At 43.0% G+C, this 12,901-nt stretch overlaps 1 protein-coding gene across 1 annotated transcript in view; it reads right to left on the bottom strand.

Moving 5' to 3' along the window:
* The window catches only part of LOC144818378 (tight junction protein 2-like), a 438,051-nt gene extending 428,164 nt beyond the window's left edge, over positions 1-9,887 (bottom strand). The window contains exon 1 of the mRNA XM_078675742.1: positions 9,654-9,887. The gene's annotated coding sequence lies outside the window, so the exon portion shown is untranslated. The remainder of the gene's footprint in view (positions 1-9,653) is intronic.
* Positions 9,888-12,901: the final 3,014 nt, after the last annotated feature.

Genomic DNA, 12,901 nt, shown 5'->3' with positions numbered 1-12,901 from the left:
GTTTTCCACGCATTCACATTGCAGTCAAAGCAAAAATGTAATACTTTTCAAAGGGAAGGAGTGCATTCGCTACCATATTCCCTTACTTTTAGATAGTTGGCATTTTCTTACTTTAGCCAATTGGTGCCTCCTGCCTGTCTATGACAACATGTCTGGTGTGGGTGACAGCTGGGGTTTCTGTATTCCCCCTAGACAGCCAACACAATGGGAGTTTAGGTGTGATTTAATGGGCCATCCTGGCAGGGAGGAGCTGGACCCAGCCTCACACCAGAATATGCGGTGTCCTGTCCCAACACAAATGGCTGCATACCCTCCTGTAGAGAGTCTGGAGCCAGGGCAGGAAGGGAGGACCTCTGTGCACTTCAAATGCATGTCTTTAAAGTCTCCTCCACTTCAAAGGCACAACTGGGTACAAGTACTGGAGACCTCTGACACCACCACTTCAGTACACTTCTGGACCTGTGAAGAAAGGAGAAGGACTGTATTCTGCTGAAAGGACTGCCACTCTGCTGTTTTGCTGAGCTCTTGCCTTGCTGTGATGACCTGCTGCTTGCTGCCCTCTTGCCTAGGTGAAGGGAGTGGGAGGGACCCGCATCACTTGAAGCCAGAGTGACTCCAAGGGCTGGCTAGCTGGTCTCCTGACCTGAAGTCTCAGGGACATAATATACTTCCAACCAACCTGCTTTCCTACCGAGACTCTGACATCTGCGAGTGGTGCTACCAGAGTCCTGTACCCTTGGAAGTGGGCCTAAGATGTATCTCCAACAGAACAAACATCCGCTGCTGAGCGATGCACCCCATTTTAAAGAAGAATGAATAGTGACCTGTTTTTTGAGTGGATAGAACTACCTTAATTTCTGGAGAGGTAATCTATAAAACGTAACCTTTAGGCACAGTAAACCAATCAGTCATTTAACAATGTGATATCATAGATGCTCCAGGGGTGGCCATGATTTTAGGGATTTCCTGGTTTTGAAATAATGAGCCAATCATCAAATGGTCAGAAGACAAAATCATATTGAATTTGCCACATTGTTACCTTTGTACATCTTCTCCAATACAACAACCCCCATTCTGATTTTTATAACAGAAACCTGATGAAACAGTGTTAACTGGTGTCTATAAAAACTTTCAGGATGTGTTTGGTGTAAAGGGGAGGAGAAATTCTTACACCCCCCAAGGGAATATGATTGCATTATTCCATTAATTCCTGGGTCAAAAAGAACAAAATGTTCAAATGTATAATTCATAAAGAAGATGAAGTCCTGCGAGAATATCTGAAGGAGAATTGAGCCTTTTTTAATCAACAATCCACGACTCTTGGTGAGATTCCAACCTTCATTATACCCAAACCTGGAAGAGATTATAAACCATGCATAGGATACCAAGAATCAAATGCCATTAACATTCACAACTGTAATCCTCTACCATTAATAGGTTTACTGGATTAAATTGAAATGGCTAAATTGGATCTCAGAGGTGCGTAAAAAATTCATACACTTCAAAGGAGAAGATAAATGGAAGACCACATTTAACCCCCTGGTGTTGAATACCTGCTCATGCCCTTTGAGTTATGCAATCTCCCTGCAGACTTCACCCATTTAGTCAACAACATCTTTAGAAACATATTTGGCCCTTTTATCATCATCTCTAGAGTATGCCCAAGTTTCTCAGAAAAAAAGGATAATATCATATACATCTCTGCCAAATTGTTACAGCATCTCAAAAAACCACATCTCTACACTAAATTAGAGAAATGTGTTTTTGAAACAACCTTTCGGTGTTTTATGATCCCTAGAATCCATTCTGATGCCTCTTTCAAAGTCATGGCAGTACAAAAGTGACCTCAACTTAAGAAGGTTAAACAGATACAAAGATTCTCAGGATTTTCAAATTTCATAACAAACTTCCTTGATATTGTCAAACATGTCATGAAACTCACTAAGCCACGAATTCCTTTCATATGGGGGCCAGAAGAAGAGGCTGCTTTCCATAACCCTAGGCCCCCTTTCACAATAGAACCAATCTTAAGGCATCCAAATACAGACCTACAGTTTATACTGGAAGACGCGTCTGTAGGTGCAATTGTTTTTCGAAGACATCCGCAGACAGAAGCCCTACACCTACACCTAGTGGTTTTTTAAACCAGAACACTCAAATGCTGAGAAGAATTACGCTATAATAATTATTATGATAGAGAGATTCTCGCTACAAAAAAAGCCTTTGTGCATTAGATGAATTACGAGGAAGGAGCACTACATTGTGTTCTAGTGTGGACCAATCATAAGAATTAGCTGTTTTTTTTAAACTTCGAAGTGTGCCATCTCTAGTCATGCTATGTGGTCATTATTTTTCTTTCACTTTCAGTACAATATCACCCACCTTCCTGGAGTTCGACCAGTAAAGCAGATGACCTCTCTTGACAAACAGAAGAGTTTGATGGGAAGCACCATGCCACTTAGATTTTGCCAATACCAACTCCGGATCCAACATATGCTGAAAAGCTCTAAGATCAAGTTAAAAGGTGTATATAAACCATAGACATGCAACAGTGGCTAATATTTAATTCCTATGTCAGAATATATCAGGATGAGCTGTTATTTTAGGAGAACAAGTTATTGCCTACAGAAGAACTTCCACTTAAACCCATCAGTAGTGTCAGGATTCCACAGCGGCAAGACATCCCAGGGAAAGAAATGCTACTGAGTTGCACTTCACTTTTTTTGGTGGCCATACATGGCCCAAACAATCAAGGCCAAGCTATAAATGGCTCCTCTTGTGCTCAGGAGAAAAGTCTCAAAGGCCTGTATGATTTTTGCAACTCTTTTTAACGGCTCAATCTTCATAGCCCCTCATCACTATGGACTTTACTGCGTAACTCCCCTGTACAGTACCATTTTAGTGGTGATGGGCTACTTAACTAAGGCAGGACATTTTATACGCTTAAACAACTGCCTACCAATACTGCTCAGGGGAGGGACTTCATTCGAGAAATCTTTCATCTCCGTAGTTTGGCAGAATGAATTGTGACTGATTAGGGGCTCAATTTATATAAAAATCCATTCAAATAACTTCAGAAAAATGTGGGAGAGGTTATCATCTGTCTACAAGCTATCATCCACAAACAGGTGGACAGGCAGAGGTTGAACCAGTCACTTAAACAATATTTGAGTTTCTTCTAAAGTCATGACAGCAGGACGCGGTGCAGTGGTTGCTGCTGGGGGAGTTTACCTACAAGAATTTATTACATAGTGCTTTGGGCAGGTCTACATTTTTCTGTTTGTTTGGTGTACATATAAAGATGTTTCCGCCATCTAGTCCGGCTGTACAGGTTCCTTCAGTATCAACAGTTCCCTATTTCATCCATAAAGTTTGACATTAGGCAATCACCCATTTTCAATAAGGACTAAAAAAAAGAAAAGACTGTCTCCTGGTATTTCACAGCATTCATCACAGACCCAGAATCATCAATGCTGATTGGCATCTGGGTTTTAAGATATAGGTTATTATCCAGTGTGAACTTACTTCAGAACACAATCCATCATAAGCAAAGTCTCCAGCTATTCAATATGCACTTACCCCATGAACACCACCCACCAGAATTACCATCCACGATATTGTTACCATGCATTGTCTTTACAACGCAAATGCCTTTACCCAGAAGGTAAGTATATTTAAGGTAAGTGTATGTGTGTATATATTATTTAGGATTTAAGGGTGGGTAAGGGTATTGGGTGGTAATGGTGTTTTTAGGGTCTATGGGTGGGCAGAGGTATAGGTCCATAAGGGTACTATCAGGGTTTGGGGTTAGTAGGTGTATAGGATGGTAAAGGTGTTTTAGGGTTTAAGGTGGGTAGTGGTGGTAAGAGTAATTAAAAAGGGGGGGTTGCGGGGGTTCCCTCTCATTAAGACAATATTTAAGTTATAATTATTTTTAGAAAAAGTGTAGGGGAAATAAAATTACACATTATATTTCTGCTGCAATGAAGACGCTCCTTCCGGGGACACAGACCAGAGAGAGGTGGTGCGTATGCTGGCCGAGAACTCCGGTACTCACAATACGAACACCTCCAAACGCACACGGTCAGCAATGCAATACATGTAGTTGAATTCACATTGTGGATTAAACTACATGCACTGCATTGCTGACCTTGTACTGAGCGCACATTTCTACGTTTGGATACATTATATATATATATATATATATATATATATGTTACACCAAGAAGACCCGTTTTAATGAAGTGCTATGTTCCCTTTCTCATGTATATAGATCCTAACATCTGTTTTCCATGTTCTGTTTATTTTCATTTTTATTTTTCACTTTCAACACATCACTTGATTAGTCTTATCTGATTTTTTTAGGTGGACGAGACTGGCTATAATGAAATTCTGGAATTTTCTGTCATTTCGTCAACCGGAAGTCCCTTTTAGACAAATTCTGATAGTAATTTGCACTTTTTATGCACATTTCACTTTTTCTCTTTTTGTGACACGGGAAAACGTATATGGTATATTGTATAGATATGCTGCTCCATCTACAAATGTATATATATGTACTACGATATCGATAACTGTCCATGGAAACCATTTGTGCATTTGACACAATGAAGGTCTATTTTTGAAATAATGAGGCACTATGCCACATATATGTAGCCCAACTTTGCAGATCAAATTGACACTATGTCGAATAAATCACTTTGTAAATACATGTATATAGTAATGTACATATTACAGTGGATCTGGTTACAGGCATTAGAACTATATAGACGTTCATAATCATGTTTTCAGGATATAATATGACATGTTTGTAGTATAAATACAACCCAATGTGGTGGATATAATTTACAGTGTTAAGATGGCCGCTGTATTTTCATAACATCAGTTACCAAACATTAAGTCCTTTGTTTGTATCTAATACCTATGTATTGACTCCCTGTGTCATTTGGCAAATTGTGTGATCAAGACAGCTTGCTGTCGAAACGCGTTACCTTGCCGAAATAAACTCTTGTTATCCTGAGCGCGAGTCCTTCTCTCTTTTAAGCGCAGTAGAGAGTTTGTGTGTTATATATATATATATATATATATATATATATATATATATATATATATACACACACACACATATATTTTAAATTAAATATACTTAGTTTGCATGGTAAAGGCACACTTGCAGTAAAGGCACTGTGTGGTAAAGTTTCACTCTAAAGGCATGCGTTTTAAATTCATACAACTGGAGGAACACACTCTGTACATGTGAAAATATGTGCATGGAATGCTGCAAGGTAGAAAAGATTTTTGGCTTTGTCTTTTCAGGGCAGTTGAAGGTATTCTCTTTTGTTATTGAACATCATTAAATGATAGTCCCTCAATGGGACTCTCTAATCTCTTGTTGCATGGATAAGAATTTACCTTAAATAAATGATAAGACAACAGGCGTTTGACAAAACAGGGTCAATTTGGTGTAATCAAACGCTGCAGCCAGGAGATCCTGGACCGAATGAGTCTGCGCAAAATCTCTTAATTTATACATTTTTGGCGTCAATTTATGCAGTTCATGAGCTACAATAAAATATTCTCTACATTCCAAAAGAGTATCTCAGTCATAAATCAATCAAATATGCGCATCTGATAAGGACACAGATGGCTCTCGACCTCAGGAAGAGTTAGTGTGGGCCAGTGTGTATGTGTCCAGATGTCCGCTGTGAGGAACCCGTAAATCGCTACATGTCGTGTCCTGATTGGTTGATTGTACTTAATTCAATGTGGTACCTAGCTTTGTGGTATTTCTGGGGAACGCAAACCTTTGGCCAAATGGGTTTTACTTCTGACTTGGTTGTGGTGCAACTATCTATCTGTGGAATCGATCAGGGTTCTATGTGGGTGCATGTTTGCCTATTATTTATGGTGGATCCCACCTGTGACTTGTTACACAATAAGTGTGGGCATTGGTCGCAGGACCTGCCTTACCACATCTCTCTGACTCAGATTGATGGGGATGTCACCTTGGGTGAATCAGACAGCACTGATGGGAGTTCATTGGAACTCCTAAAAATAATATGGCAGCCACTAGTATCCTTTTGAATCAACATTACCAACATGGTGCATACAGTAATAGTTTTGCACATGGACACTGTTCGCATTGGTTCTGTCAAAGGTATGTTTGCTTTGGTCTGAACGTACGTTGGCGTTGTTCTTATTAACAATAATAATATTATCGTACAAGCGTGAATCATGACATACATGGATATCAATATTGCTGATGTTGGCGCTGCTGTGCGGGCACAACTTACAGTATAGATTGACATTGCATTGACGCGCATTGTCGAGGCCACGTGGGCACAGGCTGTGGCATACATTGACAATGCATTTACCGATATTGTCGTCAGGACTGCACATATCATGACATTCATTGACATTGTAGTCACCCATCCCAACATTCTTGCCCATTTTCTATAGAGTTTACAAGGCATCCTTCATTACGTATGTGAAACCAGGGAATTACATATCATGGAAGGCTGATCCCAAACCTACCAACTCATTTAGACATAACGAGATAAGACAGAATGGAACTGGATCACAAAACAAAGAAAACTTCCAGGCAATCACAAGTGAATTTCTGTCAAACTTCACATTTGTTTAGTACACCGCCCAAAGTGAATTTAAATTTGCGGAAATTCCTTGTCGCCCACAAACTAGAAAAAATGCTAGTGCAGGAGAACGAACAGGGACAATGTGTAAAAATTACATATGCCAGACACAAAACATCATCTACAGGTCAGAATTACCGGCAGATGAAAAAGAAACAATCACACCTGCCTCTGTAGCAGCACTGGTTGAAATTGGGAATCAATGCGCAATTGTTATAGAGCACAATCAAATTCTACCACTATTTCAGGCATCTGTACCTCACCCTTCCATAATGATTGAAAAGTGGACGCTCAACTTACACGTTTAAGTATTGAGAAGGAATACTGGCATTGAGCTGACAACTATAGTATCTGTCATTACACCAGATACTGGCAAAGATGGTAGAATGTACTGAGGTAGAAGAAACAAAAATGAGAACAAAAAATTGTGAGATCACTCAGTTAAGATGCCAAGTCAAAGGTACTGGAAACTCAAGACTGTCAGAAAAGAATAAAAATAGATAGTAGATCATTATTTGGAGAAAGAAAGTTCCATAAGAACCTGGTCACGTTTTAAAATTGTACATTAGCAGGTCATGCCTTGGTCTTCACAGGACAACAGGCTAAACAGCTTCAAGCAAGATGTGCACCATCGAACATGCTACCTCAAGGGGAGAACCCGCTCTGTCATGAAATGTGGGTTCCTCTGTTTCCCAGACAAGTAGAAGATGAAAGGACAAGACAAAAGAATTATGACAAGGTCAGTAAGAGAAGGGTATTGCTAATACTTGATGTCCAACCTGGAGGACTTGCGTGTACCAGACCCTAAGGAGACAAACTCTGCATGTTACTTGAACCTTGCCTATAGCAAAAGTGCAGAACAACACTGTGATGACTGAAGCAAAGTGTGCAAACATATCCATACCAAGTATTAAAGGAGGTCCACAAGAATTAACTGGCAATAAAGAGAAGTACTAGGTCTAGCTTGTGCTACGCCGAGGGGTGTGCTCCTTTTAGGAGCAAGGGCCCTCACACACCCCGAGAGGTGTCATGCTTCATCATCACGCGGCTCCTCATTGGGCTGGCGCTGCAATGCCTAACGGGCCCCTCGAGAGGGCTCTTGACCAGAGATCTTCTCTTTTTTGCCGATGTATGTAGTTTGCCGGCAGGGCCCAGGGTATATCGACAGCCGCACTGCTCTTCGACAAGCATGGACGGTACGCTCTCAAGTGTACAACTTGTCCGGTCCTATTGGGGCCGTTGCTTTCCGAATTCACGAATCCACCTCCAGGAGATGCTCCACATGTCTATGTAGAGTGTACGGTGCATATTTTGAATGTCTATTTTAAACACACATACCCTGAAGAGTAGACTAAGGTCTTCCTGGTCCTGACGAAATGCCATGATCTGCTAGGGACTGTAACAAGCATTAAAGGTTGACATTTTTGGCTCATATATATTGCAGCTAAATAGACCATTATATTTATTCTACGCTCAAACCACGTTTTTATCCTTGACAAAAGGGACCTCCGTATTAAAACATTTTCCTGTTTGGATCCCTTTAGATAGTTTTAAACACACGTCTCCTATTCTAGGTCTCCTATTCTACTCCCCATTTATTATTCACTCATGCTACACACATCGGCAAAAAGAGAAGATCTCCTGTAAAGAGTGTTGGGCATTGCAGCGCCAACCCAACAAGGAGCTGCCCGATGATGAACCAGGACACCTCTCGGGGTGTGTGAGGGCCTTTGCTCCAAAAAGGAGCAACTCCCTGTGCTTAGCACCTGCTAAAACTAGATATCCCCATAAGAACAGTACACTCTGTGTTGTCATGACTCCAGGGCCCGTGTGCTGGACCTTAAAAAAGCCACAGTCCCTCTACCCTTGTTTTGAATATTGAGAAGCACTCCAGAGGGCTCATGGCTGCTTTGATCACAGAAAAGACAGCTTTAAAGCTAGTCAGGATTAGGACCAGAAAAGAGAACAACAAAGCAACACCCGTAACAGCCAGAAGTGCAGCAGGCCCCAGTGTCGCAATATCATCTGCAACGCCACCTTTTTACTCACACATTACAAAGGATTGAAAAAACATTGAGTGGTTAACACCAGGCCGCCAACACGCACCATGCAATGGTTTGTAAATTTAAAGTCCAGACTGAAACATGGTGCCCCCGGTAATTTGGACAAACGTGTTGCTGTGAATCCGAACCCCCATGCTGTAAGGCATACGTAGCCTCCTAAAATGCATTTCATCCAAAACAATCATCTTTGTCCATCTTCAACATGGTTTACTAATGTAACACTTCTGACACCCCCACCAGAGAAAGGGTTAATGCCGGAAAAGATAAATGTCCTGTCAGAGAGACCTGTAAAGATTTCTCTGGCAGCTGCATCAGGTGTGACTCCTATCAGACCGAGCACAAACACAATCTTAATACGAGTTTCCATTGCAGCCCAGCCTGTCAGGAGGAGCAGGGGGCGTTTCTGCAGCTGCCTTTGGAAATCTGCGAGCTCGGACTTGTACTCAGCAAGCAGAGCGAGCAACACACTCCTAGTTTGAAAAAGAAAAAAAAAACCTTGCTGGTAAGCACGCAAAGTAAACTTGTATAATGGAACCTCGGAAATGTGCATTGTTTACACAGATGCTAAGCGGCCCCATTCCACGTGTGACAATCAGGCAATTCAGAATTTTTCTCAAGAGCATGTGCAGTTTTGTTTGAAATATTTTAAGTAAGGGCTCTATAGTTCCATTGTGCTGAATGATGTTAACTAAAAAGCGACAGGCTCGTGGTGTCAGTTTCAGAAGGCACGGGTCCCGAAATTAAGACAGGTAAGTGAAATACACAGTGCGAAACTCAAGTCTTAAGAACAACAGCTGCTGCGCATGTTAGATTTCTTAGCTACGGGGACAATTTAGCTTCCAGATTCTTAACTTTAGTACAAATAAACAAGGAAAAATAAAACCAGGAAGCGAACGCGAGCTATCCACACACCTTCACGATGACAGAACGCTCGACTCACCTCCTGCGGCTGTGACCGACTGGGGCCGCCCCCTGACCCCGGTGGAGGTGTCCGGGCTGCAGAAGTCAGAGTGTCCTCTAAACGGCCCAAGAAATCAGACTTTCCAAAACATTTCTTTTCTTCTCCGCGGGAGGGAACAGAGGATGGGTTGGGCCGTGGCAGGGTGTGTAAGCTCCAACAGCGTGAACTGTGAGTCAGGCTATACTTCCTGTTTGGAAGGACGCGGAGAAAGGGGCGGGGTTATCAGGGCCAGGCTCATCCCACCACGCAGGTAAGTTATAAACTCGGTAGTGAGGAAGAAACGGCGCATTCGGATGTTGGAAATGGTCCGTGCGCGATATCCTGTAGCTCTTTCATTATTACAGCATCACCAAGGCTCTTGAAAACGATAAACGCCGAGCCGTGCTTGCTTTTCTCTGGGAATGGCTTTTCTTTGTACTTCACTGGGTCAAGGCTGAGGGAATTGTGGAACGTTGCGCCTGTATCTGATGTTCATTTGGCAGCTAGGTTATTTCTCTGTAAATTCTTTGGTATGAATTTGAAAAAAATCAACTCAGTATCCAAGAGAATATTTTTATGTTGTGGTGGCTGTCCTGTAGTTGATGGAGAAGAGCTCCATTTCAGCATCTGGGCTCCGAGCTGTCCGTTTCTAGCCACATTGCCTGAAGGGGACATAAAGTACATTCTAACATTGCACTCTCTTCTAGGTGGATTGCCTTTGTCCCTGAAGGACCACCATAGGTTTGAGCATTCCCCTTCTCATATTATAGCCCCCATGTCATCAGGAGGCGAGAGGCGAGTCCCAAATAGGACCTTAAAAGGGTTTAGCAGAGAGGGTTAAGCGTCTTTGTAGTTGGCATTCCCCACCCTGTTAAAAAGGTAGGGCCGAATTCGACCAAGAACCCTTCAGTGTTTGCCCGGCGTTAGCTACCTCTCATACCATTCGAGATTACCAAACAAAAAGGCAGGCGCTGGAGACTGGAAGGCAGGAAACAGGAGTTTATTCCGACGGAGCAGAACACGTCAAAACAGACAACAGGGTATCTTCTCGAGGTGCTCTAAACGCATCCTTGAGGCCTGGCCTCTTATACACAGGTTTATTGCTTTATTACATGAAACACATTCTTGTCAATACTTTGATGTACGGAAAGGCATCCTCGGAATCCTCACTTTGGGCCTGTTCCCACACACATTTACAGTAGAAGTCCCCACCCCGGTCACAGTAGGTGATGACTATCGCACACCAGGACATTCCGCTGGGAACGGGGGTGTGTGTGATCAGTCGGATCTTCGGGGTGCGAAAGCATTGATTAATCCCCGTTCCTTTGATGTGAGGCGAGGTCCTACTGTAGGGGTAATAAACTGCATCTGTTGGGCTAGGTGATGGCCTGGGATCAGGCCGGACAATCAGGCAGGGAGGAAGGGGTTATCAAATGAGCCTGTTCTTTGAATGAGATAAAAGAGCGAGGGGGTTCAGCACGGGATGTGGCTCGGAGACAGGGTCGCGTTAGAGGTGCGTTTATGGCCCAAGCAGGAGAGACCGGGGGCTGTCGGGCGCGGGGGAATGCTTGCGAGGCCGGGGAGCGAGGGGGAGAGACGTGCAGGCTATTGGCAATGGGCAGAGAGGCCATGACACACCAAAAGGGCTGCCACTTACGTGCATGATGGGGCCTAAAAAGGGACAGGATGGCGTGGCCACTGTTTCACGATTTTCACTTTACTTTCAACAGTGGCGGTGGGAAACATAAATGAACGCCGCTTATGTATACCTATTTTTAGTCATTTTCCACAGTCCCCAGTTTTTATCATAAGTTAGTTCATTCCTGTTCATGTCACAGGTGAGGATGTACAAGCTGACATTAGTTATACAATTCGCTTTGGTAGGCCATATGCATTACAGGCAGATGGGAACAATTTTGTTATCAATGCAGACAGAATCGTACATAACCATATGTAGTCAATGTGACGGGCGGGGAGACAGTGCATACAAAATTACATTAGCTGCATCATACGTTAGACCTTGGAGGCGGGGACATTACATTAGACGATGTAGGAGATTTGTTCGAATACAAACATGATGTCATACAAAAAAACGTTCTGGCAGGATAAGGGCTATTATCACTTGAGGTCTGGACTCCATAGGGGTCAAAACTAGACAGTATGTTCAAGTGCATAACTGGTGTTCTACAATCCTCAAGATACAGAGTTAACGCCTTCTTAGTTATCCATGTACAGTTGAAAGTGACCGATGTAAGGTTTCGAAAGCTCAATTGGGTGATTAATCAATACAAAGTGGTTGGGAGAGGAATTCAAATTAATACAAGTGACAGTCAAGGGGTGGTAATGTTCAAAAAAAGGTTCGTCTTTCCAGTGTCTTAATTACAGCGAGCCATCACTGGGAGGCTCTCATTGTTTTTCTTCTTTCGTTGGCACTGTTGAGCACCGGCGGTGGAGCTATGCGTCCAGCTCGGATTCAGATTTCGCGTTGCAGGGTGTGGCCACTCTTTGCTCTCGGACCACAGTCCTGTTTGTCCTGTTACCTAACAAATCTACCATAGGTACTTTAGTCGGGGTACCCGTATCCCGTTCTTCTTTCCGGGACAAACCCTATTCTATCTTTTGTGCAGTGTTTCTTCTTTAAGTCAAAGTTAAAAAAACTCCATATGGAAAAAGGGGTGATGGGGGTGTGCTTTGGGAGGCCGAGGGAAAAGAGGGCGGAGTGGGATCAGATCTGAAACGGACCAAGGGGGGCAGAAATTTCAAGCAAGTGGGCCCATCGATCGGGCACAATTGGCTGGGACTTTCGGCACGAGCTCATCAACCATGCAGGGGCTTCCGGACAGCCCTTCTTTCCTTCACTTTCCACGTTGAGAATGGTGCCTTGTCCCGCAACTCTTTGCTCAGTGGCTCCACCTTGGTCGAGGTCATAGATATTCCCTGATCTGCAGCCAGGCGGTGCATCACGTCCGGCCTCTCCTCCGACGACCGCACGTTATCTTTAAATGAGTACAAAAAACAAGTTTTTAGAGAACTGGCAGGGGAAGATGTTTATACACTTTAATTTCTCTCCCAACCCCAAGTAGTTGGGGAAACGTTTATTGGTCACGATAGGGTGGATGCTTAGTAACCCTTACATCGGTGTATGCTGTGAACTCATGCATCATGGCTGTGGTGCAGGTCTGCAAGTATCTTTCTATTTTCAAACATCATGTCTGTCTGGTGTCTATTCCTGTCATATTCGCATCGAA

The sequence above is a fragment of the Lissotriton helveticus genome, chromosome 2_1 (assembly GCF_964261635.1).
Source record: "Lissotriton helveticus chromosome 2_1, aLisHel1.1, whole genome shotgun sequence".
In the NCBI taxonomy this organism is placed as follows: domain Eukaryota; kingdom Metazoa; phylum Chordata; class Amphibia; order Caudata; family Salamandridae; genus Lissotriton; species Lissotriton helveticus.
This window is presented reverse-complemented; position numbering and strand designations above follow the sequence as displayed.